Source organism: Pelecanus crispus, chromosome W, assembly GCF_030463565.1.
Source record: "Pelecanus crispus isolate bPelCri1 chromosome W, bPelCri1.pri, whole genome shotgun sequence".
Taxonomy (NCBI): domain Eukaryota; kingdom Metazoa; phylum Chordata; class Aves; order Pelecaniformes; family Pelecanidae; genus Pelecanus; species Pelecanus crispus.
In genome coordinates, this window is record NC_134675.1 from 17,132,143 (window position 1) to 17,147,525 (window position 15,383).

Consider the following 15,383-nt stretch of genomic DNA (forward strand, 5'->3'; position numbering starts at 1 on the left):
ATGTGGGCCTCCTATTCTTCTAGTTGAAATTCTACTGGCAATTTCCTAAATTGCTGAGGCAGCTGCAGTCATTACTTACAGAAAACAATTATGTAATTTCTTTACTGTGTTTAGTGCAATGAGATACATATTTAATTTTTTTCCAAAGGAAGGAAGAAAGGGAGAGGAACGAGAATAAGTCCTTTTGCTTCTTTCTTAGACTCTTCTATTTCCTGTGCTTTTCTTGCTTCAATGAATATGCTTTTCTGCCATCAAGTTCCTTTCTCCTATGTGCAAACTTAAAATCATAGAATAATTTAGGTCAAAAGAGACCTCTGGAGGTTATATGGTATAACCCACACACACACACTCAGAGTAGGGCTAACTTTGAAGTTGCTCAGGGAGGACCTTCTCTCCCTCTTTTTCCAGTTACCTCTAAATATATCCCCTTGATACTTTTGATGTGTTATAAGGTTAAGGAAGAAGCAAAAGGCCTGTAGAAAACTTGTTTGGTGTCCGCAAATATGTATTGATGATAATCTGGCATTGGCACAAAAAAGTCAACAACGCTATTGGGTTCAGAGACTGATGTTAGCACTTGCAGCATCCTCTCCACTGGCATATTTTGCCAAATTCATTCTTCAGTTAACCTTTTCCCACACAATCTCTTGTTGCCTGATTTTCTTTGCTCTTATAATATCTAATTAATCTTCTGCCCTAAATGTGTCTTATTATTAAGAATGACCAATGTGTCCTTGTTTAAGATACTGTAAAAACTCGAAGTCACTCATAACATTGTTAAACTGTAATTGATTGAAAATTAAGATTGAAAATTTCTATGTAGAATGCCTTATCAGGCTAACTTGTTTTTGAAAAATGTCAGCCAAAGACACTGAACTGTTGAGACAAAAGAAAATATATTTTTTCATCCATGCTTGTATAAGTTTTTCTTTTAAAAGCTCTAGTACTTCTATTCTTTCAATTATGGACTTGAAACTGAGCAGTGATCTTGGGAGTGTGTGGTTTATTGCAGTTCATGAAATTCTGCCTGAATTTATAGCTCAAATATATTAAGTAGAGGATTATGTTTGGTTTACCCTATTTATATGTTAAATGTTCCAAAGACTAATGGATGTGCTCCAGGTGGTCCTAAATAGGGCATCTCCTTGCAGCTGCTGCTTCTACTATTAATTATATCAACTCTGGGTTCTAGTACCTAATCTATGAACAGTCTATTTTATTCCATATACAGGGCCTAGGATATATGGTTGAAGGAAGCTATCCTATTAAAACAGAGAAAGGAGCAAGTACTAAACCTGTGGTGTGAATGGAAAATGTTCTATGACTATTAACAGGGATATTCTTTCTTTCTCCTTTTATGGCCATGTGCTAGCCTGATTCCAGCACAACCCTCAAGCCCTCCCAAGAGATCATTTACACATGAAAACAGCAACTAGGGCCAGTCAGTGAGGAGGAAAGGAAAACATGAGTTGGCTGGTTAAGAAGACTGGGACTGTGATCCAGTAAGCAGGAAAGGGTTCTGGTCTTAGATAAAGAGCTGGTGGAAGTGACTGGAAAGGCAAGAGCCAAGAAACAGTGGGTGGAAAGAAGAAAGTATGGTGGCAGACATACAAATCTAACAGAGCCAAAATGCATGGTTGTCTGGGAAAAAGAACTTTAAAAAACAAAACAAAAATAAAAACACTGACTGGATAAACAGCCCAGAAAAGTTGTCTCCATACAGAGGATGCCGCCTATATGATTTTCCTGATGTATATGCTAACAATTCAATTTGTAGATAGTACCTTAAAAGAAGATGGAAGGAGGAGCTGGCCGACACAACATAACTGGTAGTGCTATTTCATCCACCAGTAAACTGTATTTTAGTATGGTTGATAATTTACCGTAGAAAAATTTAGGTTGTAAGGGACCTCCAGAGGTGATCCAGTCCAACCCTCTGCTCAGAGCAGGTCTAATTAGATCAGGTTGCTCAGGGACTTGTCCTATTGAGTTGTGTACACCTCCAAGGATAGAGGTTCCACACCCTTTCTGGGCAACCTGTTCCTGTATTTGACCACCCTCATGGAAAAAAGTATTTTCCTAATATCTAATCAGAACTTCCCATATTACAACTTGCGTTCATTGCCTCCTGTCCTATTGCTGTGCACCTCTGAGAAGTGTCTGGCTCCATCTTCTCTGTATCCTTCCATCAGGTAGTTGTAGAGAGCAAAAAGGTATCCCCTGGACCTTCTCTTCTCCAAGCTGAACAGGTCTAGTTCTCTCAGCCTCTCCTCATATGTCATGTTCTTCAGCCCCCTGACCATCTTTGCTGGTCCTCTGCTGGACTCGCTCCAGTATGTCCATGTCTCTCTTGTACCGGGGAGCCCAAAACTGGACACAGGGCATGACTTGGCACTCACTCCTGCTTTTTGGAGTACATGAGGTTCCTGTCAGCTCATTTCTACAGGCTGTTGATATCTCTCTGAATGGCATTCTCCAAAAGAGTTTTTACAAAATAACTTTTCCTGTAGTTGCTAGGCCCTGACAGAATAGCAGAAAAGGGGTGCTTCTAGCGCATGCCCATGACCAAAAGCCATAGGGGTGGCTGTTAAAATTTTTAGTCAGTACCCTTTTGTTGTAAACCACCTTCTGGTCTGCTGGAGGGGTCTGGTTTCTATTGCTCATTTCAGCTTATTCCCAGCGATAGGGCACTGCTCTATCACAGTCTTTTTAGGGTCATCACTGTCTGGATTTGTGCTGTAATCCAACAAGGGATGACCAACAGTCAAGTGAGGAAGTCATAGACTGGATGGGCAAGCAAAGGATGTGGGGTAAACAGGAGGGACCTCATTCATAATCAACAAAACCGGGTTGAAAGCAGACCACGTCAAGCATATGCACATTACTAAGGAAGTGTCAGGAGATCAGCATTATGGGAAAGCTTTCACGCCCTTTTGGGGAAATTGGTACGACTGGGTGTCTCTCTGAAGTGTCTGCACACTTATGCATGCAACATGGGGAAAAATAGGAGGAATTAGACGTCTGTGAGCATTTGCAGGGCTACAGTCTCAGGGATCACAGAGAGATTGTGGGATGGCTCATACAACTGGAGTGCTGCAATGGATGGATACAGACTCCTTAGGGAAAGCAAGCCAAGAAGGCGCTCTATATGAAAGAGGAGCTGGAATGCATGGAGCTGTGCCTAGGGATGGATGATAAGCCAGGTGAGAGCTTAAGGGTCCGGGTTAGATGGCATACCAACGTGGGTGATGTTGTGGGTATCTGATACAGACTGCTTGATCAGGAAGAAGATGATGAAGTCTTGTGGTGGGTTGACCTTGGCTGGCCACCAGGTGCCCACCAAGCTGCTCTATCATTCCCCCTTCTCAACAGAACGGGGGAGAAAAATGCAATGAAAAGCTCATGGGTCGAAATAAGGACAGGGAGACCATTCAGCAATTACCGTCACTAGCAAAACAGACTCAGCTTGGGAAAGATTAATGTAATTTATTGCCAATTAAGCAGAGTAGGATAATGAGGAATAGGAACAAATCTAAAAACACCTTCCCCCCACCCCTCCCTTCTTCCCGGGCTCAACTTCACTCCTGACTCTTCTACCTCCTCCTCCCCCTGAGCGGTGCAGGGGGATGGGGAATGGGGGTTGCGGTCAGTTCATAACGCTTTGTCTCTGCCTCTCCTTCCTCCTCACACTCTTCCCCTACTCCAGCGTGGGGTCCCACCCACGGGATACAGCCCTCCATGACCTTCTCCAATGTGAGTCCTTCCCACAGGCTGCAGTTCTTCAAGAACTGCTCCAGCATGGGTCCTTTCCATGGGGTGCGGTCCTTAAGGAACGGACCGTTCCAGCGTGGGTCCCCCACTGGGTCACAGGTCCTGCCAGAAAACCTGCTCCAGCATGGGCTCTTCTCCACAGGGCCACTGTTCCTGCCAGGAGCCTGCTCTAGCATGGGCTCTCCATGGGCTGCAGCTTCCTTCGGGGCACACCCACCTGCTGTCGTGTGGGGTGACAATGTGCTTCACCATGGTCTTCACCAGGGGCTGCAGGGGAATCTCTGCTCCGGCGCCTGGAGCACCTCGTCCCCCTCCTTCTTCGCTGACCTTGGTGTCCGCAGAGTTGTTTCTCTCACATATTCTCACTCCTCTCTCCCAGCTGTTGTTGCACAGCAGTTTTTTACCCTTTCTTAAATATGTTATCACAGAGGTGACACAAATGTCTCTGATTGGCTCAGACTTTGGCCAGCAGCGGGTCCATCTTGGAGCCAGCTGGAACTGGCTCTGTCTGACATGGGGGCAGCTTCTGGTGTCTCCTCTCAGAAGCCATCCCTGCACCCCCCCACCTCTACCAAAACCTTGCCACATAAAGCCAGTACAGGTCGTCTTCAGGCAACTGGAATAAGCCTCATGTTCACAGGCTCTGGTTCTCATGAGAGACTTGAACAACCCCAGTATCTGCTAGAGGAACAACAAAGCAGGGCACAAGCAACCCAGGAGGACAGTTAAGCAGTGCAACTGGTTGCCCGGAGAGGTTTGTGTAGTTTCTGTCCTTAGATGTTTTCAAGACCTGATTGGGTAAGGCTTTGAGCAAACTGGTCTGAATTCAGCATTGACCATGCTTTGAGCAGGAGGTTGGACTAGAGACCTCCTGAGGTCCCTTCCAACCTGAATTATTCTTTGATTCTATTTTATGTAACAGTTATTTAGTTTCTGATTTAACGAGCAGAACTGACCACTTCACCTAAGACCCTTTCAAGAAACTTATGATCAGCAGTGAAAATTCTTTTTGGCATTCCTACAGGTGCATCAGTAATTGCAACAATTGTTTCCTATATCCCGAAAACTTCCATCATGAATTTTCCGCCTTCAATTTTTGCCTAAGAGCTTTTGCTTTTAAAGAGCAAAACCCTGTAGGAAATGGCAATTATTGCAATACTGCAGTTTCCTCAAGTAAGCTCGAAGTACCCTGAACCATTGCCAACATGCTGTTTATTTTAGTTCTGAAAAACAAAATGCAATGTGCAGTGTTCAAAGACAGTATCAATAAGCAATATATAAGAATGTGTTTAACAGAAGGTAGGATTGCTCTTACTGCTGTGAAATCTTGGTGGTGGAGAATGAATGATGCTACAATAATGAAGAAGAAAAAACTAGAAAAGGGAAATCATATTACCTTTAAGTGATTTTTTTTTCTTTTTCACTACATCTAAGAAGAAACAGTCCAAGTAAAGACTGGATTTTGTTTATGAGGCAAAACACCATTTTTGGTAGAGAAAGAATTAATGGTTAATGGAAGTCACCTAATATGAGAAATGCCCTTTTTCAACTTGAGTAATCAATGAATCTTGTAATTAAGAACTTCCACTAGCAAAGTTAGCCAATTTTCTTAAAAAAAAAAGAAATATTTTATTTTTCACAGCATCCTTTTCTTCAAATTTGTAGTGATGACTAGTTTATGTAACTGCCCCCAAATGTGGATGTTCATCTGAAATTTAATTTGGTTTATGAAACTTCTGTACTAGCTCTATGGAACAGGCTTTTTTGTCTTTTTTTTTTTTTTCCTTTTTTGAGGTTTCCAGGCAAAGAACAAACGCTCTTTTGCACTGCCAATCATCTAACCCACTTATGCTTCTACATAAACATTTTTTGTATGCACTTCCCAATTAACTAAGCATTCACTCATGTTAATTTATTACCCGCAGAATAAGAAAAAGTCAAAGTATAAGGAATACTATAAATAATGTGTCAACGATATTTAGTTATTTAAGGAAATTATTATTGTTTTTCTGGACAAATGCTATGTAAAACACCTAACGTAAGATCTTTTTCACCCCACTGTATTACAGGATGATCTGTTGTAAAAAATAAGTGTGGAAAGAAACAGCTCAGTGTCATCCTGATTTGAAAAAAAAAAAGTCTTTAGCTATGAAGAAAGAGGAATTCTAAATTCTAAAGAAATAATATTCCCTCTTTCTAGCTAAACACTATATTATTAGAGGACAGTGATGTATAGAGTGATCACAAATTTCTAAGGAGCTCTGAAAATGATACACTAAATTTAAAAAATTTGAAAAATTTGCTGTCTTCTGCCCTGTGTCGTGGTTTAGCCCCAGCCAGCAACTAAGCACCACGCAGCCGCTCGCTCGCTCCCCCGACCCCGATGGGATGGGGGAGAGAATTGGAGGAGTAAGAGTGAGAAACACTCCTGGGTTGAGATAAGAACAGTTTAATAATTGAAATAAAGTAAAATAGTAATGATAATAATAACAATATAATAATGATAATAATAATAACAATATACAAAGCAAGTGATGCACAATGCAATTGCTCACCACCCGCCGACCGATACCCAGACAGTTCCCGAGCAGCGATCGCTGCCCCCGGCCAACCCCCCCCCCCCCCCCCAGTTTATATACTGAGCATGACGTCATATGGTATGGAATAGCCCTTTGGTCAGTTTGGATCAACTATCCTGGCTGTGCCCCCTCCCAGTTTCTTGTGCACCTGGCAGAGCATGGGAAGCTGAAAAGTCCTTGACTGGCATAAGCAGTCCTTAGCAACAACTAAAACATCAGCGTGTTATCAACATTCTTCTCATTCTAAATCCAAAACACAGCCCTATGCCAGCTACTAGGAAGAAAATTAACTCTATCCCAGCCAAAACCAGGACACCTGTAAATAGTGGTTAACATACCCAGCCATTACCAAAAGCCTAAGCACCTACATGCTCCAAACATTCTTCAAGTTGATCTGGCTATCATCAAATTTGCCAAAAAACCTCTTCCACAGAGCCTTAAGAACCATCTGGTGCAAAATAAATGGCCTAAGTTCATCCTGGTGGTTTGTAAAGTGTTACTAAACACACATTAAGTTACATAGCAAAAAAAGTTACGAGGAGAACATTTATTTTTGGATAAGCATTCAAAAATCTTGGGTTCTCATCTGAAATCTCTCTCCTACACAAATCTCACAAATAACAAGATTTTGCAGTCTTTCCGGTACTTGTAATTGCTGAAATTGAGAAATACAGTGAGAAAAATACCTTGAACATAACTTCTCTGCCTGGAATAGGAACTCCCAAACAAGTTTGTTACTGTCCATCCTGTCACTTGTGAAGAGATAAAAAGGCCATTCTCAGGGGAAAGGATCTATTGCCAGTAATACACAGTGGCTCTGGTCTTTTGCTAGAATAATTAGATAACAATCAACTTTACTCCCGATTCAAGTATAGAGTGTTTGACTTCTTTTTAAACAAAGAAATTTGGCTTTTTCCTACACAGTAGTTTTTCATTTGTTTTGTGGGCACTAAAAATTTTTCACAAAAATTTCAACTGACCAAATTTTACTTAGAGCTTGTTTTTCAAAAAGTTTTTCCTCACTGTTAATTTCTTTTATGGTAATATTTATTAGGAAGTTATGTGACAGAGTAGGTTATGTGGATTATCCCCCCCCCCCCCCCCCCCAATACTGAAAATCAAGAAAAGAAAAAAGATGAAACTCATAAAAATCGGAACATCTCCCATAGGAGGAGATGCTGAGAGAGCTGGGATTGTTTAGCCTGGAGAACGGAAGGCTCAGGAGGGATCTTATCAGTGTATATAAATACCCAGTAGAGGGAGGGGAGTAAAGAAGATGGAGCCAAACTCTTCTCAGTGGTGCCCAGTGAAAGGATGAAAGACATTTTTTTTGGCCAGCTGCTGTTGTTACCTTTCCGATTATCCAGAAAAAAAGAAACCTGCCTATGATGGGGTATTTCTACAAAGCAGTACTTGCAAATATTTTCCTGAGTTGCTTCTTACAGCATAGCTAACAGAGGCAGCCAACAGATGCAGCACTTTGCTCAGAAGGGGGCCAGAAACTTTGCAGAGAACAGCATCCATGTCCTGAGCAATGGTGTTAATGTGTCACAGGGCACCACCTCCAGCCATCAGAGCAATTATCTCTATAATGCCAGAGGCCTATCAAGTGTGACTACATGCATCTGGAGGCAACGGTCAAGGGCATGGGGGCCCAGGTAGTGTTCTCCTTGATCTTTCCAGTGAGAAGCAAGGGCTTGAGGAGGAATGGAAGGATCCTGTGGATCAACAGTTGGTTGCCCAGCTGGCGATGACAATCGGTATTTGTATTTTATGACCATGGGGACCCTTCTTTAAGGACTGAAGACTGCTAGAGAGAGATGGGATCCACCTGGCCAAGTGGGGCAAAAACATCTTTACCAACAGGCTGGCCAACCTGGTGAGGAGAGCTTTAAACTAGAAATGACAGGGGAGGGAGATGATGACCCATAACCAAGCGAGGGAGTGGTGGAATGGGTTGGCAAGCAAAGGGTGCAGGGTGTTATGGAAATGAGAGCGAGCTTGTAATCAGCAAAACAGGGCTGAAGGGGAGATGCTCTGCTGGATGCAATTCTTACAAACAAGGAAGCTTTTCTTACAATTCTTAGAAACTGGTTGGCGGTGTGAAGGTTGGGGGGCAGCCTGGGCTGCATTGACCATGAGATGATGGAGTTGAGAATCCTGAGAGGAGGGAACAAGGCAAATGGCAGGATGACTACCCCAGACTTGAAGAGAGCAGACTTTGACCTTTTCAGGGATCTCCTTGGAAGAATTTCACGGGCTATACACCTGAAGAGCAAAGGGGTCCAGGAAAGCTGGTTGATATTCAAGGATCACCTCCTCCAAGCTCAAGAATGGTCCATTGCAATGAGCAGGAAATCAAGCAAAGGTGACAGGTCTGCATGGACGAACAAGGAGCTCCTGACTAAACTCAAACATGAAGCATACAGGAACTGGAAAAAAGGGGCAAGTGACCCAGGAGGAATGCAGAGACAGTGTCCAAGTGTGCAGAGATCGGGTTAGGAAAGCCAAAGCCCACCTGGAGTTGAGACTGGCGAGGGATGTGAAGGGCAACATTAAGGGTTTCTACAGGTACATCAGCAGCAAAATGAATACCAGAGAAAATGTGGGCCTGCTGCCGAATGGGGCGGGGAGCCTGATGAAGAAGGACATGGGAAAGGCCGAGGTACTGAATGCCTTCTTCACCTCAGTGTTTACTGGTAAGGATTGCCTTCAGGAATCCCAGGCCTCTGAGACCAGAGGGAAAGTCTGCAGCAAGGAAAAATTCTCCTCGATAGAGGAGGACCCAGTTATAGAACACTTAACTGGACATAGACAAGTCCATGGGACCAGAGGGGATGCACCCATGAGTGCTGCGGGAGCTGGCTGATGTCATTGTGAGGCCACTCTCAATTATCTTTGAACGGTCATGGTGATCATGGGAGGTTCCTGAGGACTGGAAGAAAGCAAATGACACTCCAGTCTTCAAGAAGGGCAAAGAGGAGGATCCAGGGAACTACAAGCCGGTCAGCTTCACCTTGATCCCTGGAAAGGTGATGGAGAAAATAATAATGGAAACCATTTTGTGTCACATAAAGGACACAGGGTGATTTGGAGTAGTCACCGTGGATTTACAAATGGAAAATTATGCTGCCAGCCTTCTACAATGAGTCAACTAGCTTGGTGGACGAGGGGAGAGCAGCGGATGCTGTTTATCTTGACTTGAGCAAAGCTTTTGACACTGTCTCCCATAACATCCTCATAGACAAGCTGACAAAGTACAGGTTAGATAGGTGGACAGTGAGGTGGACTGAAAACTGGCTGAACTGCCAGGCCCAGATGGTTGTGATCAGAAGCATAAAGTCTAGCTGGAGGCCAGCCTCTAGTGGCGTCCCCCGGGGTTGATCCTTGGGCCAATACTGTTTAACAACTGCATTAATGACCTGGACGATGTGACAGAGTGCACCCTCAGCAAGTTTGCAGATGATACAGAATTGGGAGGAGCGGTTGATAGACCAGATGGCTGTTGTGCCATTCAGAGGGACCTCGACAGTCTTGGAGAAATGGGCAGGCAGGAACCTCATGCATTCCAACAAAGGGAAATGCCAAGTCCTGCCCCTGGGGAAGGAATAACACGATGCACCAGTACAGGCTAGGGCCTGACTGGCTGGGAAGCAGCTTTGCAGAGAAGGACATGGGGGTCCTGGTGGAGAACAAGCGGAACGTGAGCCAGTAATGTGCCCCTGCGGCAAAGGAGGCCAATGGTATTCTGAGTTGCATTAGGAAGAGTGTTGACAGGAGGCTGAGGGAGGTGATCCTTTCTCTCTACTCAGCACTGGTGAGGCCACACCTGGAGTACTGTGTCCAGTTCTGAGCTCCCTGGTACAAGACAGACATGGACATACTGTAGCAAGTTCAGCGAAGAGCCACCGCAGTGATGAAGGGATCGGAACATCTCCCATAGGAGGAGATGCTGAGAGAGCTGGGATTGTTTAGCCTGGAGAACGGAAGGCTCAGGAGGGATCTTATCAGTGTATATAAATACCCAGTAGAGGGAGGGGAGTAAAGAAGATGGAGCCAAACTCTTCTCAGTGGTGCCCAGTGAAAGGATGAGAGACAATGCACACAAACTGAAATACAGGAACTTCCATTTAAAAATAAGAAAAATCTTTTTTACTCTAAGGGTGGTCAAACACTGGACCAGTTTGCCCAGAGAGGTTGTGGAGTATCCATCCTTGGAGATATTCAAGACCTGACTGGACAATGTCCTGAGCAATTGTTCTGGTTGATCCTGCTTTGAGCGGGGGTTGGGAGGGGGTTTGGACTAGACAGTCTCCAGAGATCCCTTCCAACCTCAACTACTCAACTATTCTATGGTTCTGTGATTACACTTGAGGTCACCATGGCAGAAGGTGTCATTTACAGTATCAAAAATAGCTTTGCTAGCTACAAGGATAGCTGAGGCTCTATGTCTTAAAATATTAATCCAACTTTATGAAGTGATTATTGTTTGGTCCACACAAAGGATATAAAACGTAGTATTTACAAGGATTATACTGGATTGTAAATAGGAAATTTCTTTTAAATATTTAACACAACATACAAAACATGCAATAAATGTTTTAGGAAGGAATTTGAACTACAGGCACCACTTCCAGGAAGATCAACCTGAACTTTGCAACTGATAAGATGTTAAACCAGGGGTGATCCCAGACACCAAACTGGGAGGGATGCGGGAATTGATAGAACTATACAAACCGATGAAGGGACTTGCAGGGGGAAGGGGAAGCAGGGAGAAACAAAGAGGGGGGATAGACAGAAAGGGGGATAAAACGGGCCAGTCACAGGTAAAATGGGGCCGGTCAGTACGCTTGTCTGGCTGAGCCCTGTGCCTGATCGCTGCAGTCTGTCCTATTTTCTTATATTTTCTTTTAAAATCATTTCTTAACTATCGCTCTGATTAATCTCACTCTCTGTCCCCTGTGTATGCGTGCTGCCAGGAACAGGTGCCAGCTGCTGGTGAGACCTGTGTGCATGTGAGTGAAATTTGGTGCCCAGCTACTGGAGTCAGACTGGGGGGCGTAGGCACCCTGGGGCCTGTGGTGTCAGCTACGGGAGTGAGCGAGGGTCCTAACATCAGTAGTTGGAGGGGCCATAGCTCTCTGGATCATCATCACAGAATCATCATACGATTTGGGTTGGAAGGGACCTTTAAAGGTCCAACCCCCCCTGCCATGGGCAGGGACGCCTTTCACTAGATCAGGTTGCTCCTAATGCACCCCAGGATGCGGTTTGCCCTCTTGGCTGCCAGGGCACACTGCTGACTCCTATTGAGCCTGCTGTCAACCAGCACCCCCAGATCCCTTTCTGCAGGGCTGCTCTCCAGCCACTCCTCTCCCAATTTATACTTGTGCCCAGTGTTACTCTGTCACAGGTGCAGAATCTGGCACTTGGACTTGTTAAATTTCATGCCATTGATGATTGCCCAATGCTCCAATCTATCTAGATCCCTCTGCAAGGCCTCTTGTCCCTCAAGAGAGTCAACAGCACCTCCCAATTTGGTATCATCAGCAATCTTGCTAATGGTACATTCAACTCCTGAATCTAGATCATTGATAAAAATATTGAACAGAACTGGCCCTAGAATTGAACCCCGAGGAACACCACGGGTGACCGGCTGCCAGCCAGGTGTAGCCCCATTCACTACAACCCTTTGAGCCCTGCCGTTCAGGCAGTTCTTTACCCAGCACACCATGTACCTGCTCATCTCACAGTTGGACAACTTGTCCAGAAGGATGCTGTGAGGGGCAGTATCAAAAGCCTCACTAAAATCCAGAAAGACTACATCCACTGCCTTCCCTTCATCCACTAGGCGGGTGACCCTATCATAGAAGGATCTCAAATTAGTTAGACAGGACTTTCCCTTTGTGAACCCATGTTGACTGTGCCTGATGATTGCATTATTCTTTAAATGCCTTTCAGTAGTACCCAGTATGATCTTCTCCATAATTTTTCTAGGAACTGAGGTTAGACTAACAGGTCTGTAGTTTCCTGGGTCTTCCCTCACACCCTCCTTGTAAATTGGAATAACATTGACTAGCTTCCAGTCAGCAGGGACCTCCCCAGACTCCCAAGACCTTAGGTAGATGATCGAGAAGGGTCCTGCCGTAACATCCTCTAGTTCCTTCAGTACTCTGGGATGAATCCCATCAGGCCGCATGGACTTGTGAACATTCAGCTGATACAGCTGGTCCCTTACAATTTCAGTGTCCACAAATGGAAAGTCACTGTTCCCGCTCTTGTGGCCCTCCGACTCAGGGGACCGGGCAGCCCAAGGTCTACCAGTATTATTAAAGACTGAGGCAAAAAAAAGCATCGAATGCCTCTGCTTTTTCTTCAGCCCTATTAGTCAGGTGACCATCTTCAACAAGTGTCAGTCCAATGTTTTCCTTAGACCTCCTCTTGCTATTAAGGTACGTAAAAAAGCCCTTCTTGTCGTCTGACACAACACTGGCCAGTTTCAACTCTAATTGAGCTTTGGCCTTTTGTGCCTTCTCCCTGCATATATTACACAGCTCTGTAATCTTCCTGCGAAGCCTGACCTTGCTTCCAGAGATCATACAATTTCTTTTTCCTCTTGAGCTCCACGAGGAGTTCCCTGTTCAGCCAAGCTGGTCTTCTGCCCCGCTTGCTTGACTTGCGACACAATGGGATTGCCTGCTCCTGTGCTTTTAAAAGGTGGTTCTTAAAGACTGACCAGCACTCGTGGACTCCTAAGCCCTCAAAGGCAGATTCCCAGGGGATCTGCTAAGTAGCTCCCTGAGTAGCTTAAAGTTTTCTCTCTTGAAGTCCAGGGTAGCAACTCTGCTGTCCTTTTTTCTCATTACACTGAAAATTTTAAACTCAACCATTTCATGATCACTGTGGCCAAGACAGCCACCTACCATCACATCTCCCACGAATCCTTCTCTATTCGCAAACAACAAGCCTAGGAGGGCATCTTTCCTAGTTGGCTCACTGAGTACTTGTGACAAGAAGTTATCTCCCACAAACTTCAGTAATTTCCAAGACCTGCTTGTCACAGCAGTATGATATTCCCAGCTGATGCCTGGGAAGTTGGAATCTCCCATAAGGACAAGGGCTACTGATCCAGAGATTTCTCCTAATTGCCTATAGAATAACTCATCAGTGCTAACATCCTGGCTGGGTGATTGGTAGTAGACACCCACTACATCTCCTCTGTTTTCCATCCCCCTAATCCTCACCCAGAGGCTCTCCACCACATCACCGCTAACTGTAAAATCAAACCTCTCCTTACATATAGTGCGACACCTCCACCTCGCACGCCCTGCCTATCCCTCCTGAACAGCCTGTAGCCCTCCAACCCAGCACTCCAATCGTGGGACTCATTCCACCAAGTCTCACTAATAGCAATGATATCATAGTTCTGGGAACTAACCAACACTTCCAGTTCATCCTGTTTGTTTCTCATACTGCGTGTGTTGGTGTACAAGCATTTCAGATATGCTCCTGAGCCCTAAATCTAAATCCACCCTCTTTCAGTTTAAAACTGTTGCCCCTTGTCCTGTCACTACAGGCCCCGGTAAAAAGTCTTCTCTCTGCCCCCTTTATATATTGAAAGGTCGCAATAGGGGTTCCCTGGAGCCTCCTCTTCTCCAGGCTGAACAACCCCAACTCTGTCTGCCTTTCCTCATAGGAGAGGCGTTCCAGCCCTCTGATCATTCTTGTGACCCTCCTCTGGACCCGCTCTAACAGAACTGGATGCCCCAGAGCTGGACGCAGTACTCCAGGTGGGGTCTCACGAGAGCAGAGTAGAGGGGGAGGATTGACCTGCTGGTCACGCTTCCTTTTATGCAGCCCAGGATGCGATTGGCTTTCTGGGCTGCGAGCGCACGTTGCCGGCTCATGTCCAATTTTTCATCCCCCAGTATCCCCAAGTCCTTCTCCGCAGGGCTGCTCTCAATCCATTCATCCGCAGTCTGTACTGATGCTGGGGGTTGCCCCGACCCAGGTGCAGGACCTTGCACTTGGCCTTGTTGAACTTCATGAGGTTTGCATGGGCCCACTCCTCAAGCCTGTCAAGGTCCCTCTGGATGGCATCCCTTCCCTCTAGCGAATCAACTGTATCACTCAGCTTGGTGTCATCTGCAAACTTGCTGAGGGTGCACTCAGTCCCACTGTCTGTGTTGCTGATGACGATATTAAATAGTACTGCTCCCAATACGGACCCCTGGGGGACACCACTCGTTACCGGTTTCCACTTGGACATTGAGCCATTGACTGTAACTCTTTGGACGTGGCCATCCAGCCAGTTCCTTATCCATCTAACAGTCCGTCCATCAAACCCATATCTCTCCAATTTAGCGGCCAGAATGTTGTGGGGGACCATATCAAAGGCCTTACAGAAGTCCAGGTAGATGACATCCGTAGCTCTTCCCTTGTGCACCGATGCAGTCACTCCATTGTAGAAGGCCACTAGGTTAGTCAGGCACGATCTGCCCTTGGTGAAGCCGTGTTGGCTGTCTCTAATCGCCTCCCTGTCTTCCATATGCCTCGACATATCTTCCAGGAGGATCTGCTCCATGATCCTACCGGGCACGGAGGTGAGGCTGACTGGTATGTAGTTCCCAGGGTCTTCCTTTCTACCCTTTTTAAAAATGGGTGCAACGTTTCCCTTTTTCCAGTCACCGGGGACGTAGTCTGACTGCCATGACTTCTCAAATATGATGGAGAGTGACTTGGCTACTACGTCAGCCAGTTCCCTCGGGACCCTGGAACGCATCTCGTCGGGTCCCAAGGACTTGCGTATGCTCAGGTTCCTCAGGTGGTCTCGAACCTGATCTTCTCCTACGATGGGTGGGACTTCATCCCCCCAGTCCCTGCCTTGAGGTTCAGGGGCTTGAGAGATGTGAGAAGAGAGATTGCCAGTGTGAGGGTGATTGAAGTCCCCCAGGAGAATCAGGGCCTGCGAGCGTGATGCTTCCTGTAGTTGGAGTAAGAATGCTTCATCGACATCCTCCCCTTGATCAGGTA

The 15,383-nt window shown here is 45.5% G+C and overlaps 1 protein-coding gene across 2 annotated transcripts in view; it reads left to right on the forward strand.

Annotated features, from left to right (window-relative positions):
• The window catches only part of LOC142596463 (transcription factor RFX3-like), a 107,193-nt gene that overhangs the window by 14,256 nt on the left and 77,554 nt on the right, over nt 1–15,383 (forward strand). The window lies entirely within an intron of this gene.